This window comes from Saimiri boliviensis, chromosome 1, assembly GCF_048565385.1.
Source record: "Saimiri boliviensis isolate mSaiBol1 chromosome 1, mSaiBol1.pri, whole genome shotgun sequence".
Taxonomy (NCBI): Eukaryota; Metazoa; Chordata; class Mammalia; order Primates; family Cebidae; genus Saimiri; species Saimiri boliviensis.
The window spans coordinates 12,264,306-12,279,861 of NC_133449.1; the positions used below are offsets into that span (position 1 = coordinate 12,264,306).

The 15,556-nt window shown below is 40.1% G+C and overlaps 1 pseudogene; it reads right to left on the reverse strand.

The window, feature by feature from the left end:
• The window catches only part of LOC141583598 (histone-lysine N-methyltransferase SETMAR-like), a 39,562-nt pseudogene extending 24,276 nt beyond the window's left edge, over positions 1-15,286 (reverse strand).
• Between the last annotated feature and the right edge of the window lie 270 nt (positions 15,287-15,556).

The following is a 15,556-nucleotide window of genomic DNA, read 5'->3' on the forward strand; positions in this document are numbered from 1 at the left end:
TGTGACAACAGAGGCCTCTTTTTTAAGTTGTGTCTTTATGCCGATGTCTACTGGAGGATCATAGATGGGATCAAACAATTCCCCACACCCCACCCCATAAAACACATTGAGTACAGTTGATCTTCCATTCCACTGATGAATTTTTTCATTTTTTAAATAATATCATACTATGCATGTTTATGTTACATTTTTATTTGCCAGTTAATGACTTCTTGGTGGCCTAATCACTCTGGAGGCAGGGTCCCTATGGAAGGAGCATACTTTCACATTTAGGTAGAAGGGGACTTAAATCCTTTTCCCAATTCTTGTTGTAAAATCTTAGGGAAATCACTTAGTGTCTCTGAACCCATACCTATGAGAACTTTTTTAAATAGTAAAGGTGTAGTATTAGTAGTAGTGGGGATTTTGATGAATGGCAGGCCAGTCTCTGAAGGAATTGTCCTTAACTTTGGCAGGAATGAGCTTAGGGAAAGGACTGGTGATTGACTCCCACCTAAACCTCTGAAACAGAGCATTCTAACCAGAAAAAAGAGTGGCTAGAAAATGCTGCTGGCCACCTCCACTCTTTCCATCAAGGACAGGCAGAGAATTAGAAGCAGAATGCTATAAATCGTGCATTTTTACATGCCCCACACTGATAAGAAAAGGAAAAAATACAGATTCCTTCACCTTCAAATATACAGAAGCTAGGATGGAAGAACAAAAAATTTCTGATGGTCAAGGAACCATATTGAGGGAACGAGGAAAAATATCTACCCTCCCACAAAGCAGAGCAAGATAAAGGCCTACCACACACTAGACATACGGGTAGGGCTCGTGCTTACTGCATAGTTTGAGATGTGAGGGGACATTAAGGCAGCACCCAGGTGAATAACTATGAGATCAAAGTGAATGCACACTCCTTATCTGTTGGCAAACAGCAGACACATCCATGTCTTATCTCATAGAAGAAAAAACTAGAAAAGAACAACAGAAAACAACAACAAGGGCTGTATGAAAACATTCTGACACATGACAAGGTGAGACATAGCAATAAAGACTCAGAGAAAAACAAAATAATTCACTACAAATGGCAGAAAAAAAATAGAATGCATCTGCTTTGTGTTCTCAGTATATAAAAAAATATTGTGGCTATGAAGTAAGACAGAATTTGTGTTGGTCAAGTGAAAACTAAGGTTTCAAAAGAGCTGGCAGAGTTGGGTGAAAATGTAATTAAACTAAAGTATGATATCAAAAAATAAAGTATACACTGGAGACAGTAAAAAGCTGAATTTAGATTTACTCAATCACTGATGACTGCAAGGTCAGCAAACAGTGGTTCACAGGCCAAATCTGGCACATCCCTGTTTTTATATTGCCCATGAGATAAGAATAACTTTTACATTTTTAAATGGCTTGGAAAAAAGAAACCCAAAGAAGAATAAAATTGTGTGGCATACGGAACTTATATGAAATTCAAATTTCAATGTCATGCATAAAGTTGGATTGGAACACAGCGCCACTCCCCCATCCATTTACATATTATCTACAGCTGATGTCTGGATCCAAAGACAGAATGTTTGGAACAGAGATCATATAGCTCACAGAGCCAGAAACATTGGCTATCTGACCCTGTTCAAAGGATATTTGCCAGCTTCTAATGCAGAGGACTTATTAACTAGAGAAACATGTGCTCAAAAGCGACAGGTTTCCTTTTTCCTTTCTTCCTTTAGTGTGTTCATGTTATTAACTTGAAATGTAGTTTGGTTAATTTATTTCTGTTTGCATTCCACTTGGAGATTTTTTCTTCCATTCTTAGTAATTATATTTGAGTATGCAAAATATTGATATCATTGTATAAGTCATATCTAGACAGGTTCTTGAAAACTGGGACTTCAAGCTAAATGATGTATAATGAAACCAACTTTGCCATAGGCTAATTGATATAAACAGGACTTAAGTTTCTGTAGCATATTTCTAGTCATGAAAACATCATCCAAATTCTAAATAAAGACCAAAACACTTCTAATATTAAACATTGAAATTAATATTAGCTATACACATATTTAAGAAAGACAAATAAGTACAAGTAATGTATTAGTGCTCAATAAATATGTGTGTCTTCATTCTGTTATCTTATACAAGCATAGATAAGAAACACGTAACAACTAGAAGTCAGTCGTGGGGTATATTAGTTGTATATAATAAATTGACACAGATTTAGTAGCTTAAAACAGCACAGATTTCTTGTTTAACAGCTTCTGTGGGTCAGAAGCCCAGGTACAGAGTAACGAGGTTCTCTGCTTAATCAAGGTGTCTACGAGGACTGTGAACTCATCTGAGGCTTGACATCTTCCTCCAAGCTCACTGGTTGTTTGCAGAATTCAGTATTTTTTGGTTGTGAGACAGAAGTCCTCAGCTTCTAGAGGTCATCTGCCATTCTCTATCACGTTGCTCCTTTCACAAGAAGGCACTTGTTTAAAAGGGCTTGCCTGATTATATCAGACTCACTGAGGATAATCACTCTTAGATTACCTCAAAGTCAATTGATTAGGGGCCTTAATTACATTTTTCAAAATCTTTTCACCTTTGCTGTGTAACTGATTTAGTTCTAGGAGAGATAGCCTTCCTATTGCTCTTCCACTCAAGGGGAAAGCATTATACAAGGATGTGGGGCATTGGGAGTCAACTTTAGAGTTCTGCCTGTCACATGGGTGCTTCCCTCTTTGCCTGCCTCCTCCAGCTTGCATGCTGTCTAGAGGAGCCGGTGATCCCACGGAAGAATGATGTCAGCAGGAAAGGTCAGGAGTAGACTGTGTGTGCACCATGGTAGCCTGTGAGCAGATCTGGTTGACTTTGCAACCCCAAGTAATTTCAAGTATATTTACTTTTCCTACTGTGAGTCTCCATTGGGTTTTCACATTTCTGAATGTATTGCAGGCAGAAGCATTAAAAGATCACGTTTTCAAGGATGTTTGTACAGCAAGAAGCCTTGGAAGATAGAGAGAGTGTCACCCTTTAGAGTAGAGGGTAAGTTTGTGTACTGCCAGGTAAAAGATAGTGTCTTCCTTCTGGGAAAAATTTCCACAAGTTTTCTGGCAATCCAGTATAAAAGATTTGGTTTCCCTGAGATTGGAGTTCCTCATCTGTGATGCACACCTGTGCATGCAGCATTCACCTGGACCCACTCTTCTGCTGTCTTCATTAGAAATTGGAGAAAGGAAAACCAATGCAACCATGAAGTTTATGTTTCAAGGAGAACCAATGCGACCATGAGGTCTGTGTTGTAAATAATGGTCCTTTGTCTCTGACCCAGGAGTCTCGTTTCTTCTGCCAGCATTCATGACACTGCAAGAGCTAACTTGTTAGTTTTCAAAGAAAAGAACATCTCAGATTTTCCATGGTTCTAACATTTCCCCATAGAACCTTTGTATGAGGGGTTCTTCCAACTTCACTTCCTTAAGACCATGACCTCTGGTTCTTCCAACTCACCCTCAGGTATCACTTCCTCCTTGGAAATTTGCTTTTTTTTTTTTTTTTAATTTTTTTTCCTAAAGAAAGAGAGAAAGAAAAAAAAGAATAATAATAATTAAAAAAGAATAAAGAAGAGGAAGAAAGAGAAAGAGGAAGAGGGAGAGAGAATGGGGGTATTGCTTTATTGCCCGGGCTAGAATGTTGTCTAAATATGGGTATGCCTATAATTGTCCTTAATAATGGAGACATCAAAAAAAAATGAGGGAAGAAAATAGCAAACAAGGAGTCAACCAATATTTCATTTAAACTTGTAAGTTGATATGATGTGTTACTGATAAGAGGGTATATTTTGTGTATTTAAAGTGGAGAGTTCTATAAATGTTAATTAAGATTGCTTGTTCCAGATCTGAGTTTAAGTCCTGGATATTGTTGTTAATTTTCTGTCTCATTGATCTGTCTAATATTAATGTTGAAGTCTCCCACTATTATTATGTGGGAGTCTAAGTCTCTTTATAAGTCTTATATATCTGGGTATTCCTGGATTGGGTGTGTATATATTTAGGATCTTTAGCTCTTCTTGTTGCATTGATCCTTTTATTACTGTGTAATGTCCTTCTTTGCTTCTTTTGATCTTTGTTGCTTTAAAGACTATTTTATCAGAGGCAAAATTTGTAACTTCTGCTTTTGTTTATGTATTTGTTTTTGCTCTTCGTTTGGTTGGTAAATCTTTCTCCATCCCTTTGTTTTGAGTCTTTGTGTATCCTTGCATGTGAGATGGGTCTGGATGCAGCATACTGATGGGTTTTAGGCCCATTAGTTGATGTAAATTCTTCATTATATTGATGCTCTTTACTATTTGGTATTTTTTAGAAAGGCTGATACTGTTTGTTCCTTTCTATGTGTAGTGGTTCTTTCAGAAGCTCTTGTAAAGCAGGCCTGGTGGTGATGAAATCTCTGAGTGCTTGCTTGTTCACAAAAAAATTGTATTTTTCCTTCACTTATGAAGCTTAGTTTGGCTGGATGTGAAATTCTTGGTTGAAAGTTCTTTTCTTTAAGGATGTTGACTACTGGCCCCCACTCTCTTCTGGTTTGTAGGATTTCTAATGAGAGATCTGCTTTAAGTCTGATAGGCTTCCCTTTGTGGGTAACCTGACCTTTCTCTCTGGCTGCCCTTAGTATTTTCTCCTTCATTTCAACCCTGGTGAATCTGACGATTATGTGCCTTGGGGTTGGTTGCTCTTCTTGAGGAATATCTTTGTGGTGTTCTCTGTATTACCTGGAGTTGAATATTGTCCTGCCTTGCTAGGTTGGGAAAATTTTCCTGAATAATAACCTGAATAATATTTTCCAGCTTGGATTCATTCTCTTCATCACATTCAGGTACATCTATCAAACGTAGATTAGGTCTTTTCACATAGTCCCATATTTCTTGGACACTTTTCTTGTTCCTTTTTATCCTTTTTTCTCTAATCTTGTCTTCTCGTTTTACTTCATTAAGTTGGTCTTCGACCTCTGATATCCTTTATTCTGCTTGATCAATTCGGCTGTTAAAACTTGTGCATACTTCATGAAGTTCTCATATTGTATTTTTCAGCTCCATCAATTCACTTATATTCCTCTCTAAATTGTGTATTCTTGTTAACATTTCATCAAACCTTTTTTCAAAGGGCTTAGTTTCTTTGGATTGGGTTAGAACAAGTTCTTTTAATTCACAGAAGTTTCTCATTATCCACCTTTTGAAGCCTGCTTCTGTAATTGGAACACACTCCTTCTCCATCAAGCCTTGTTCCATTGCTGATGAGAAACTGTGATCCCCTGCTGAGGGAGAGGCATTCTGATCTCGGGTATTCTCATCCTTTTTTGGCTGTTTTCTTCCCTTCATTGTAGATTTATCCATCTATGTTCTTTATAATTACTGTCTTTGTAATTGGGTTTCTGAGTGGACGTCCAACTTATTGATTCTCAGCGCCGAAATCTGAGCAACCCACTGCGCCGACTAAAACGCGGCGTTAAGATTGATGGTGCTTTTCTGACTCTGCACCAAGAACCAATGCTCTGAGGCGCCAGCAAAACTGCCTTGCCGGTCACAAGAGTCATGCTGGTGACCCGTGGGGCTCCTCCATTGGGAATCTCCTGGTGCGTGAGCAACAAGAATTCATCTGAAAGTGTGGTGTCCTCTCATTCTCTGTGCTTTTACTGGGAGCTACAATCCTGAGCTGCTAGTGATCAGCCATCTTGGATCTCTCTCCTGGAAATTTTCTTAACTCACCCCTTTTCTTCTAGAAAAAGTTGATCACACTCTCCTTCATACAGTATTTCCTCCTTACCTATAGTTTCCCTTTCCGGTTTTACTTTTCAGTTACCTATGATTAACTGCAGTCTGGAAACATTACATGGAAAATTTCAGAAGCAATTCATGTTGTAAATTGTGTGCCTTTGTGAGTAGCATGATGAAACCTTGTGCTGCCTTGCTGTCTCCCATCCAGGACTTGATTCATCCCACTGTCCAGCATATCCACACTGCATATGCTCCTGGCCTGTGAGTCACTGAGTAGCCTTCTCAGCTCTCAGAACCTGGTGTCCTGGTATTGCAGCGCTTGTGTACAAGAAACCTTGTTTTACTTAATAATGGCCTCAGAGTGCAACAGTAGTGAAGCCAGCATATTGTGATCAAGGTTCTATTTTATTATTGTCATTAATCTCTTACTGTGCCTAATTTATAAATTAAACTTTATCGTGGGTATGTATGTACAGGAAAAAGTGTAATCTGTATACAGTTCAGTACCATCTGCAGTTTCAGGCACCCAGTGGGGGTCTTAGAACATATTTCATAGAACATAATCCCCATGGAAATGGGGGGACTACTGTATTACCTTTCTACTTGTACCATAAAGGTCAGATTAAAAGGAAAACTGTCTTACCCCAAACACATCATTTTGAGAATAAGGACTTACAGCATATCTAGTTCTGTATAAAATCTACTATAGAAGACTCTTCCCAATATTTGAGTCTTCAAATAAGATTGGTATTTGGAGGAGATACATTAACATGAAGCAATCTCAATAAACGCTGGTATTGGATCCCCAGAGAAGTCACTTAATGGGCTTATTAACAAAGGGGGCAAAGGAATTTAATTTGGGTGTAATTATTTCTCTGGGGATTGGGAGTCGGTAATGACCTCCCCAGTCCATTTATTGCACATTGTCACAAACAAGGATTTTAAAACGACTTTAAGAACACAGTTGGGCAAGAGATGTATGTTGCAAAGATCATGAATAGTAAATAGAAACTTGTGACTTGGGAAGAAACTTCCAGTGGCAACCTTTTATAAAGTTTCAAGAAGACCTGCCTTTCAAACCAAATAGAAATAAAGATGAGGTGCATTGAATGTCTCAAAGAGCACTTTGATTGATGAGGAAGAGAAGACACTAAGGAGACAGGATGAGGTTGAATAAACTTGCATCAGGAAATGAGTGAAGAACAATTAATATCCTTCACACGATTGAATTTTAAATGTGTAGCTATTTTGAAAGTAGATAGCTTATTATTTGGCCACCTTACCTATTTGTATAGATATTGTGTGTGTGTGTGTGTGTGTGTGTGTGTGTGTGTGTGTGATCCTATTTTGCACTTCCTAATAGGGAACCTGCGGCTGTCCTTATATTGACAGCTCTGCTCTTTTTGGTGTTGGTTAGTAAATATTTCCTGCATTTTTCACATGACAGGCTGTCTCTGCTTCTGAATGAGATGAAGTTGGAGATCATTGCATCCTCAACATTTTGCATACCATTTGACACATGGTGATCAGAAAAAAATCATGCTGAAAATTAAATTCTTCACCTGAGGCATCAATTTTCATCGCTATAAAATTAGGTGATTTGACCCACCAATCTGCACTGTCCTTCTGGGCTCAGACATTCCAGGAGTCCTTCATCTAAAAGCTGCTGGAAATCGGTGCTGTAACTGGCTGCAAATTCCTGTGAGAAGACTTGGTGGAAGTCTCCCCTCAGAGGCCTAATCAAGAAAGCCTTCCAGGGCTGAAAGCTGCCTTTGTGATACTGCCCCACCTCCCCTCTTGCAAAGGGGCCAGGGTTTCTGTGGGAAGAAGGGAAGTTCATGCTTTATGGCATGTTTTGCTAATGTGAGAATCAAAGGCCTTCCAGGTGTTAATGGCGGCAACAGTGCAGAAAGCCCAGAGTAACATAACTCGGTCCTGGCTTATGTTGGTCTGATTGCCTTTTTTGGCATCAGCTAACTCTTAGTTTCCTTTCACCTTTTGCTTGAAATGAACCGAGTGAGCTGAAGTGAAGTTTCCTAGGGATTAGAATGTAAACCTGATCTTCCTGTACCCCATATCCCAGGGCTGGAAATCAGCTGGGGGAGGAGAGAGAGATGGAGAGGTGGGCAACTACTCACCCCATGGAAGCCACAGCTCTCACCACGTTAAAGAGACCCTGGAGAAGAAAACAGGTTTCACAGAGTCTCCTAATTACAAACAAGGGCCTGTCTCTTCTCACCCACATTAATTAATGCTGTTGTCTGGCTTTGCTTGCACAGAAGCTGAGCGACATATTCTGCCTTGCTCATGAAATTCTCAACTGAAAGCACTCTGCTCGGCTAGCCATGATGCCTGGCGGCATGGGGACAGACCTTCCCAATTATCACCTCCAGAATAAACCTATTCAGTTCTCTGCAAAAACAAATGACATCAGCAACAATAACTACACAATCACGCTGGCATTTACTTCTACCTAAAATGCATTCCCTGTAATTCCAAACAACCTAGTGCAGTGGGCAGGAAAGGTATTGCTATTTGCACTGGCAAAATGGGAACATGAAGGCCCAGGGGAGCAAAGCAACCTCCTTGGGATAATAAAGTGCATCAGGCAAACTGGATCCTGGTCCTTGGTCTTAAACTCTCAGAAGAAGGAGATTTTCTTATGAAAACCACTTCTTTTGAAGTCAACCCAGAACAGAATTTTCTTCACTTTTTCTCATGCACAGGGCTGAGGTTTCACGGTATGGAAAGGACACGGTATTGGGAATGAGTTAGCTATATTTAAATACTAATTCCATAGTTTACTGTGTTATTTGACATCTCATAAGCTAAGTTAATTTATTTATAAAATGATTATAATGATGCTTTACTCATGGGATTTCTGGGATATATAAATGCAAAAATATAAGTACCTTTAGGTACTCAACAAATATATAAGTTCCTTTCTCCTTTCTTTAAGAGACAAAGTTCTTCATCATCAGCAATTTTATTTGCAGTTCTCTCAAATGGCAGGACTACAGAAAAACATATGAAAAATAATAGACTAAGATACGGGATTAAACATATCATGGGGGGTGTCATGGTAGGGAGGACTTCCTATTGTAAAGTTTTCAGTCCCATCATCAAAAAGGATAGATAGGCCCCTCTTGCCACATCGTCCCTTTGGCTGTCAATCTGCAGCTCCATGTTGCAGTCTCACTCCATGTTGAGGTCAGAGAATAGGACCTCAGACACCAATAAATTCACTGGTTGTTGCTATAAAGGCCTCTGAACAAAATGTGACATGGCAAGGGAAACTAATGACAGCTTTCCATTCTACACATACCAATACAGGCTGGAGCTCAGACTCCCAGAAACTTTCTCTGCACTGAAGGAACCTCCAGTTCTCAGGACCCAGCCTTCATTCTCTTGGGGCAGAATGGACACATTGTTTAATGCTACCTGGACTTTAAGCAAACCAGTATTTTGAAACTTAACCAGTACTGTAGTTTTTCTAATACAGTGTGTAGTTTTTCTACAGTGTGGAAGGTACTGGTTTAGTTTCAAGGTACTGGTTCAGTTTTAAGCAAACATCTCCTGCTGAGGGCAAGGAACATACTCACTTAAAAGATGAAACCAGTTTAGGTAATGTATTAGTTCCTTCTCATGCTGCTAATAAAGATATACCCAAGACTGAGTAATTTATAGAGGAAGGAGGTTTAATTGACTTACAGTTCAGCATGGCTGGAGAGGCCTCAGGAAACTTACAATCATGGCAGAAGGGGAAGCAACATGTCCTTCACATGACGGTTGGAAGGAGAAATGCTAGCCAAAGGGGGAAAGCCTCTTACAAAACCATCAGATCTTGTGAGAACTTACCACTATCATGGAAACAGCATAGGAGTAGCCACCCCTAAAATGCATAGGACCAACTATGTACCTTGTGAGATCCAGTGCACACATGGGATTCCTGGTTCAAAAACTGCTTAGGATTTCAAGGTGATGATAATATATTATTAAACCAATCATGGAGCCTTTCTGAGAGCAGGCCCTGTGCAGCATTTCCAAGAGCAATTGTTAAAGATATTTAGATCTGGGTACTTGCCACAGATTCTTTAAAACATGCATTTAAATCTAGCAAATGAGAGATTTTTAAACGTAATGAATTGCAGCCTGGAGAAGGCTCGTAAATGTTCATTCATTCACTCATCACTCAATTTAATGAGGGCCTATCATGCATACTACTTGAGACTGGGAATGCAAAGATTCGTAGAGACCAACAATTGCTTTGCATTTCCATATGCCAGCACAGCAGAGGGTCTTTGATACGGAAAGCTTTCAGTGAAAGGTTAAGGAAACATAGTTTGAAATCCGGTAGTGTGATGCCTCCTGCTTTGTTCTTTTTGCTTAGAATTGACTTGGTTATGCGAGCTCTCTTTTGGTTCCATATGAAGTTTAAGGTGTTTTTTTCCAGTTCTGTGAAGAAGGTCATTGGTAGCTTGATGGGAATAGCATTGAATTTGTAAATTACTTTGGGCAGTATGGCCATTTTCACGATGTTGATTCTTCCTAACCATGAACATAGAATGTTTCTCCATCTGTTTGTGTCCTCTCTTATTTCATCGAGCAGTGGCTTGTGGTTCTCCTTGAAAAGGTCCTTTACGTTCCTTGTTAGTTGTATTCCTAGGTACTTTATTCTCTTTGTAGCAATTGTGAATGGCAGTTCGTTCTTGATTTGGCTCTCTTTAAGTCTGTTATTGGCGTATAAGAATGCTTGTGATTTTTGCACGTTGATTTTGTATCCTGAGACTTTGCTGAAGTTGTTTATCAATTTCAGGAGATTTGGGGCTGAGATGATGGGGTCTTCTAGATATACAATCATGTCATCTGCAAATAGAGACAATTTGATTTCCTCCTTTCCAATTTGGATACCCTTTATTTCTTTTTCTTGCCTGATTGTTCTGGCTAGAACGTCCAGTACTATATTGAATAGGAGTGGTGAGAGAGGGCATCCTTGTCTAGTGCCAGATTTCAAAGGGAATACTTCCAGTTTTTGCCCATTCAGTATGATATTGGCTGTTAGTTTGTCGTAAATAGCTTTTATTATTTTGAGATACGTTCCGTCAATACCTAGTTTATTGAGGGTTTTTAGCATAAAGGGCTGTTGAATTTTGTCAAAGGCCTTCTCTGCATCAATCGAGATAATCATGTGGTTTTTGTCTTTGGTTCTGTTTATGTGGTGAATTACGTTTATGGACTTACGTATGTTGAACCAGCCTTGCATCCCCGGGATGAATCCTACTTGACCATGGTGGATGAGCTTTTTGACATGTTGTTGCAATTGGCTTGCCAGTACTTTATTGAAGATTTTTGCATCTATGTTCATCATAGATATTGGCCTGAAGTTTTCTTTTCTTGTTGAGTCTCTGCCAGGTAGGATGTGGAGAAATAGGAACAATTTTACACTGATGGTGGGAGTGTAAATTAATTCAACCATTGTGGAAGACAGTGTGGCGATTCCTCAATGACCTAAAAATAGAAATCCCATTTGACCCAGCATCCCATTCCTGGGCATATATCCAAAGGATTATAAATCATTCTACTATAAGGACACATGCACACAAATGTTCATTGCAGCACTGTTTACAATAGCAAAGACCTGGAACCAACCCAAATGCCCAACGATGATAGACTGGATAGGGAAAATGTGGTACATATACACCATGGAATATTATGCAGCCATCAAAAACGATGAGTTCACGTCCTTTGTAGGGACATGGATGAACCTGGAAACCATCATTCTCAGCAAACTGACACAAGAGCAGAAAATCAAACACCGCATGTTCTCACTCATAGGCGGGTGTTGAACAATGAAAACACATGGACACAGGGAGGGGAGTACTACATACTGGTATCCGTTGGGGGGAAATGGGGGAGGGACGGGGGTGGGGAGGTGGGAAGAGATAGCATGGGGAGAAATGACAGATACAGGTGAGGAGAAGAAAGGCAACAAACCACACTGCCATGTGTGTACCTATGCAACAACCTTGCACGTTCTTCACATGTACCCCAAAATCTAAAATGCAATTAAAAAAATTTTTTTAAAAAAGGAAACATATGTCTGACTGAGAAACTTCCATAGGTAGAGACAGAGAACAGACAGCATATAGTCCAGGGCAATAACTGCCCCCGTAGAAGCATATATGGGAGAAAGCTATCCTTGTCACTTGATTACATTATACAGACCATAAAAATCTAAACAGTTCTTGCCACCTTGGTTTTTCCTCAGCTGTTAATTTCATAAGCATAGAACTTCCCAGGCTATGACTTAGACATCTGCAGGTGAGATGAAGGTGGCCCAAGCAATGATGCTCCATGAGTATAGGAGAAGGAGGAGGTGGCACACTTAGACCCACTGACTTGCACTTTGCCCAACTCATTGCAGATAGAACCTGTGCCATCCTGAGAAGACAAAGGCCACCATAAGCAATTTCTCCACCAGATACATACCAATCCTTTATTCCAACAAGTGGGATCTGTTATGTTGTATCCTAAGGTGGTGGAGATGGAAGTGATTATTTATTTTCAGTTAATAGTACGGTGTATGGAAAAGGCTTGAGCAATCCTACGTTCCAAATAAGCTCCTGATTTGTTTTGGTGGCAAAGCCTGTGCACTCAGTCAAGTTTCTGAGCATCCTTAACGTGCAAGGAGGGGCCCGATCCCTCAAGCACGGTCCTTTAACTTGGGAAAGTAAGTGCTTCTCCCTCAATTTTACCTATAAAGTAGCTGAAGCTACGATAAATCAAATGTCCTTCCCATGTGGGCACTCAGCCTGGCTGTGTGCCATGGCTGTGCCTCTTCATCTTTGTCTATAAAATGAAAAGCAGGCCCCTCTGCTAGGTATGTCAAGGGTTGTTGAAAATAAGATGTGGGCATGGATATATAACCACCTTAAAAGCTATGAAGCACTACAATGGAACTTGAAATAACTATTTTTACTTTTCAGCAAATAGAAACACATTTTATCTAAAAAGGCATTATGAGAAGAAAACTACATATGCATTATTTTGTATTCCTTACCAAGTCTTAGGGCAATTATATTCATTTTTATTATCTGATTATATTATGATCTGATTATGAAAATTATATAGGCTTATTGTGAAAAATATGGATGACACAGACTAAAATAAGGGAAAGTATATCTATAATATAAGGCACTAATGATAAATATTTATATCCTATGTTTTCTGTGTGTGGATCTCTAAAACATATTGTTGAGAGGAAATTACATAATCCATACATGCACGTACTATTTGAATCACACTTTTAAAAGTCAACATTCATTTGTTCATTCAAAGTAGCTGAGCTTCTGCTGTTTCAGGCATGTGTAACAGACCCTGGGAGAATAAGGGAGAATGGTGCAGAGAATTTTAAAAAACCAGCAAAGCAGGTGGATGCAGAGAAAGCAAATTCAAAAATGATACTCATCAAACCTGTTGTGGGTATTGTTGAAGAATATAGAAAATAAACCTAGAGGATAAATAGGAGGGATTAGGATAAAGGAGGGATGAGGTAAGGGAACAGCCTGTGCTGGTTTATCGGGGACAGGAAAGAGCATGGTGAACAGGGTGTACAAGGAACCGAAAATAAGACCTCTATGGCCAGAGCTAGAAGGACAAATGACACGAGGGGTAGTATGTGGATTTTCCCACACCATTTAAACTTTCTATGAAAAAGCATTTTAAATGCCTGGGGCAAGTTTTCACTCCAATACTTCAAAACACGAGGGTACAGACGGCCATCAATCTTCTCTCTACACTTATACACTGGAAGGTTTCCTCTCCCTGAAAAGAATAGATTTGTTGAAACACTCTGAGGGACATGATTATGGTTGTCACCATCCGTTTGTTCTATAGAAATCAGAAAACGTTGCCTAAAATCGTTGTGTTGGAATATATTTATCTTACAGGTTCTGATTTATCTGCCTGTGTCTCTGCCTCTTCCAGATCTTCCCCAGTCCCTTCGAGTCTCAACTTGGGGCCCCCTGGTATTTCCTCAAACCATGCAGCTTTGTGCCCAACCAGCCTGCAGGTCCAGGTCTGGCCTATAAAGAAGGCCATGACTCAGCACCTCCTCATTCCTAGAAGTTTCCCTCCCCGGATCTGGAAGGAAGGCAAGATGGTATTGAGGACACTGGCACAGATGCACGAGGGAGTGAGGATGGCTTTTGCCACTTAATGAGTGGTTTGAGGTTAGTGAGTGGTCTCAGGCTCCTCACTGGTAAAAGACTGGGAGTGGAGGTTGTGAGGATTAGTATGAAGTAGATGAGGAGGTGAGCAGCGCCTGGTGCTGGGGAGGTGTCAATGAAAGGGAGTCATTTTGAGAATGCCCAGACCTGCAGTCTGCAGTGAAAGGCCTCAGGAAGGAAATGGCAGGGCCCACTCTGTGGATGGGCATTTCCTGACTGGACTGGGCCTAACAATCACGGGATTGATAGGCTTATTTATGGCTGTTCTTCAGGGGCGACTGGGCTTGCGTAGCAGGGTAATTGGTGTTTTCATTCTGTGCACCCTAAGGTGATTTCTCATTTTATAGGAAAGCCCCCAGTAAATGATTAATTAAAACCCCATAAAATATGACTTTTTAAAGCCATTTACTGTTCAACTAGGACACCTCAGAAGTTCATGCTATGATGTTTTATCATGGCACACTTGGAATCAATTTATTTATTTATCCATTCTCTAAGTAGCCCACTTTCTCATCCCCAGTGTCTTTGAATCATGGTAGGCACTGGAAGGAGGGAGAAAAATCTAATTTTTACACAGGGCTTGCTAAATGGCCTATGCTATTTCATTTCAGCTTTCCATACTGTCTTTTGAGACATGGGCTATTGCTATTGTCCCCATGCAACAGAAAAGGACATTGAGGTTTTTAGGTGGTATTGGCAAAGGCACATGACTAGGAAACACTGGAGCTGGGCCTTGCAGCCAGGTGCCTTTGGTGCCAAGGTGTCTGCTCTCTTGATATCTCCAAGGAGGAATGAAAAGTATCTCCTGTCTTCAATGGCCTCAGTTTTGCTAAACTAAAGAAGATTCAAATTACACAAGGACTCCCTATATTTCAAATTAAACAGAGACTCCCTGAGTTTTGAGTCTTTATGCTGAAAGACGGAAGTGCATGGCATGGATTTGCCAAACTAATGGATGGGTCCACTTTCTGCAAAGCAAAGAAGGATGAACAAGGTGGATGTGTATGCTAGGGAGGCCACAGTGCTGTGGCTATGAAGGGTGTTGGCATGGTGAAAGCAGATTCCAAAAGTTCAGTCAACTCAGGTCCCCTCAACTAGGTTCTCATGACAGGTAAATGACCCAGAGTCCAGTTTTAAAATTTTTGAGATAATGTTTTAATGAACCTCAGCTCCTACCAAGAGACAGGTGTGTCGTCTCACCATCTCTAAGTTGAGGCTTCACATCCATAGCTCTCTCCTTGGCCATCACATTGACATCAGAATTATCTGGAGAAGGTTTGGCAAATACTGATGATTGAAATTCAGCCCGAAAGTGTGTGTATGTCATGGTCTGTGATGCATCCCATGTATTCACAGTTTTTTAAATCTCCCAGCATGAATTTAACATGCAGTAAGTTTGAAGACTTGGAGAACTCTGTCTTCTCCTGTAGAGTTTGTTTGCTAGGTGCAATTTAAAGGAAGAGTCATATGACGTCACCTTCCTCTTTTACCTGTCAATTTCGATGACCCTTTTCTTTTCATTTCTGGACTTCTTATTCAGTGTCCCTTTCCCTCAGCCTCATACAACCTGCTAATGGCATGTATAATTCCACACTGG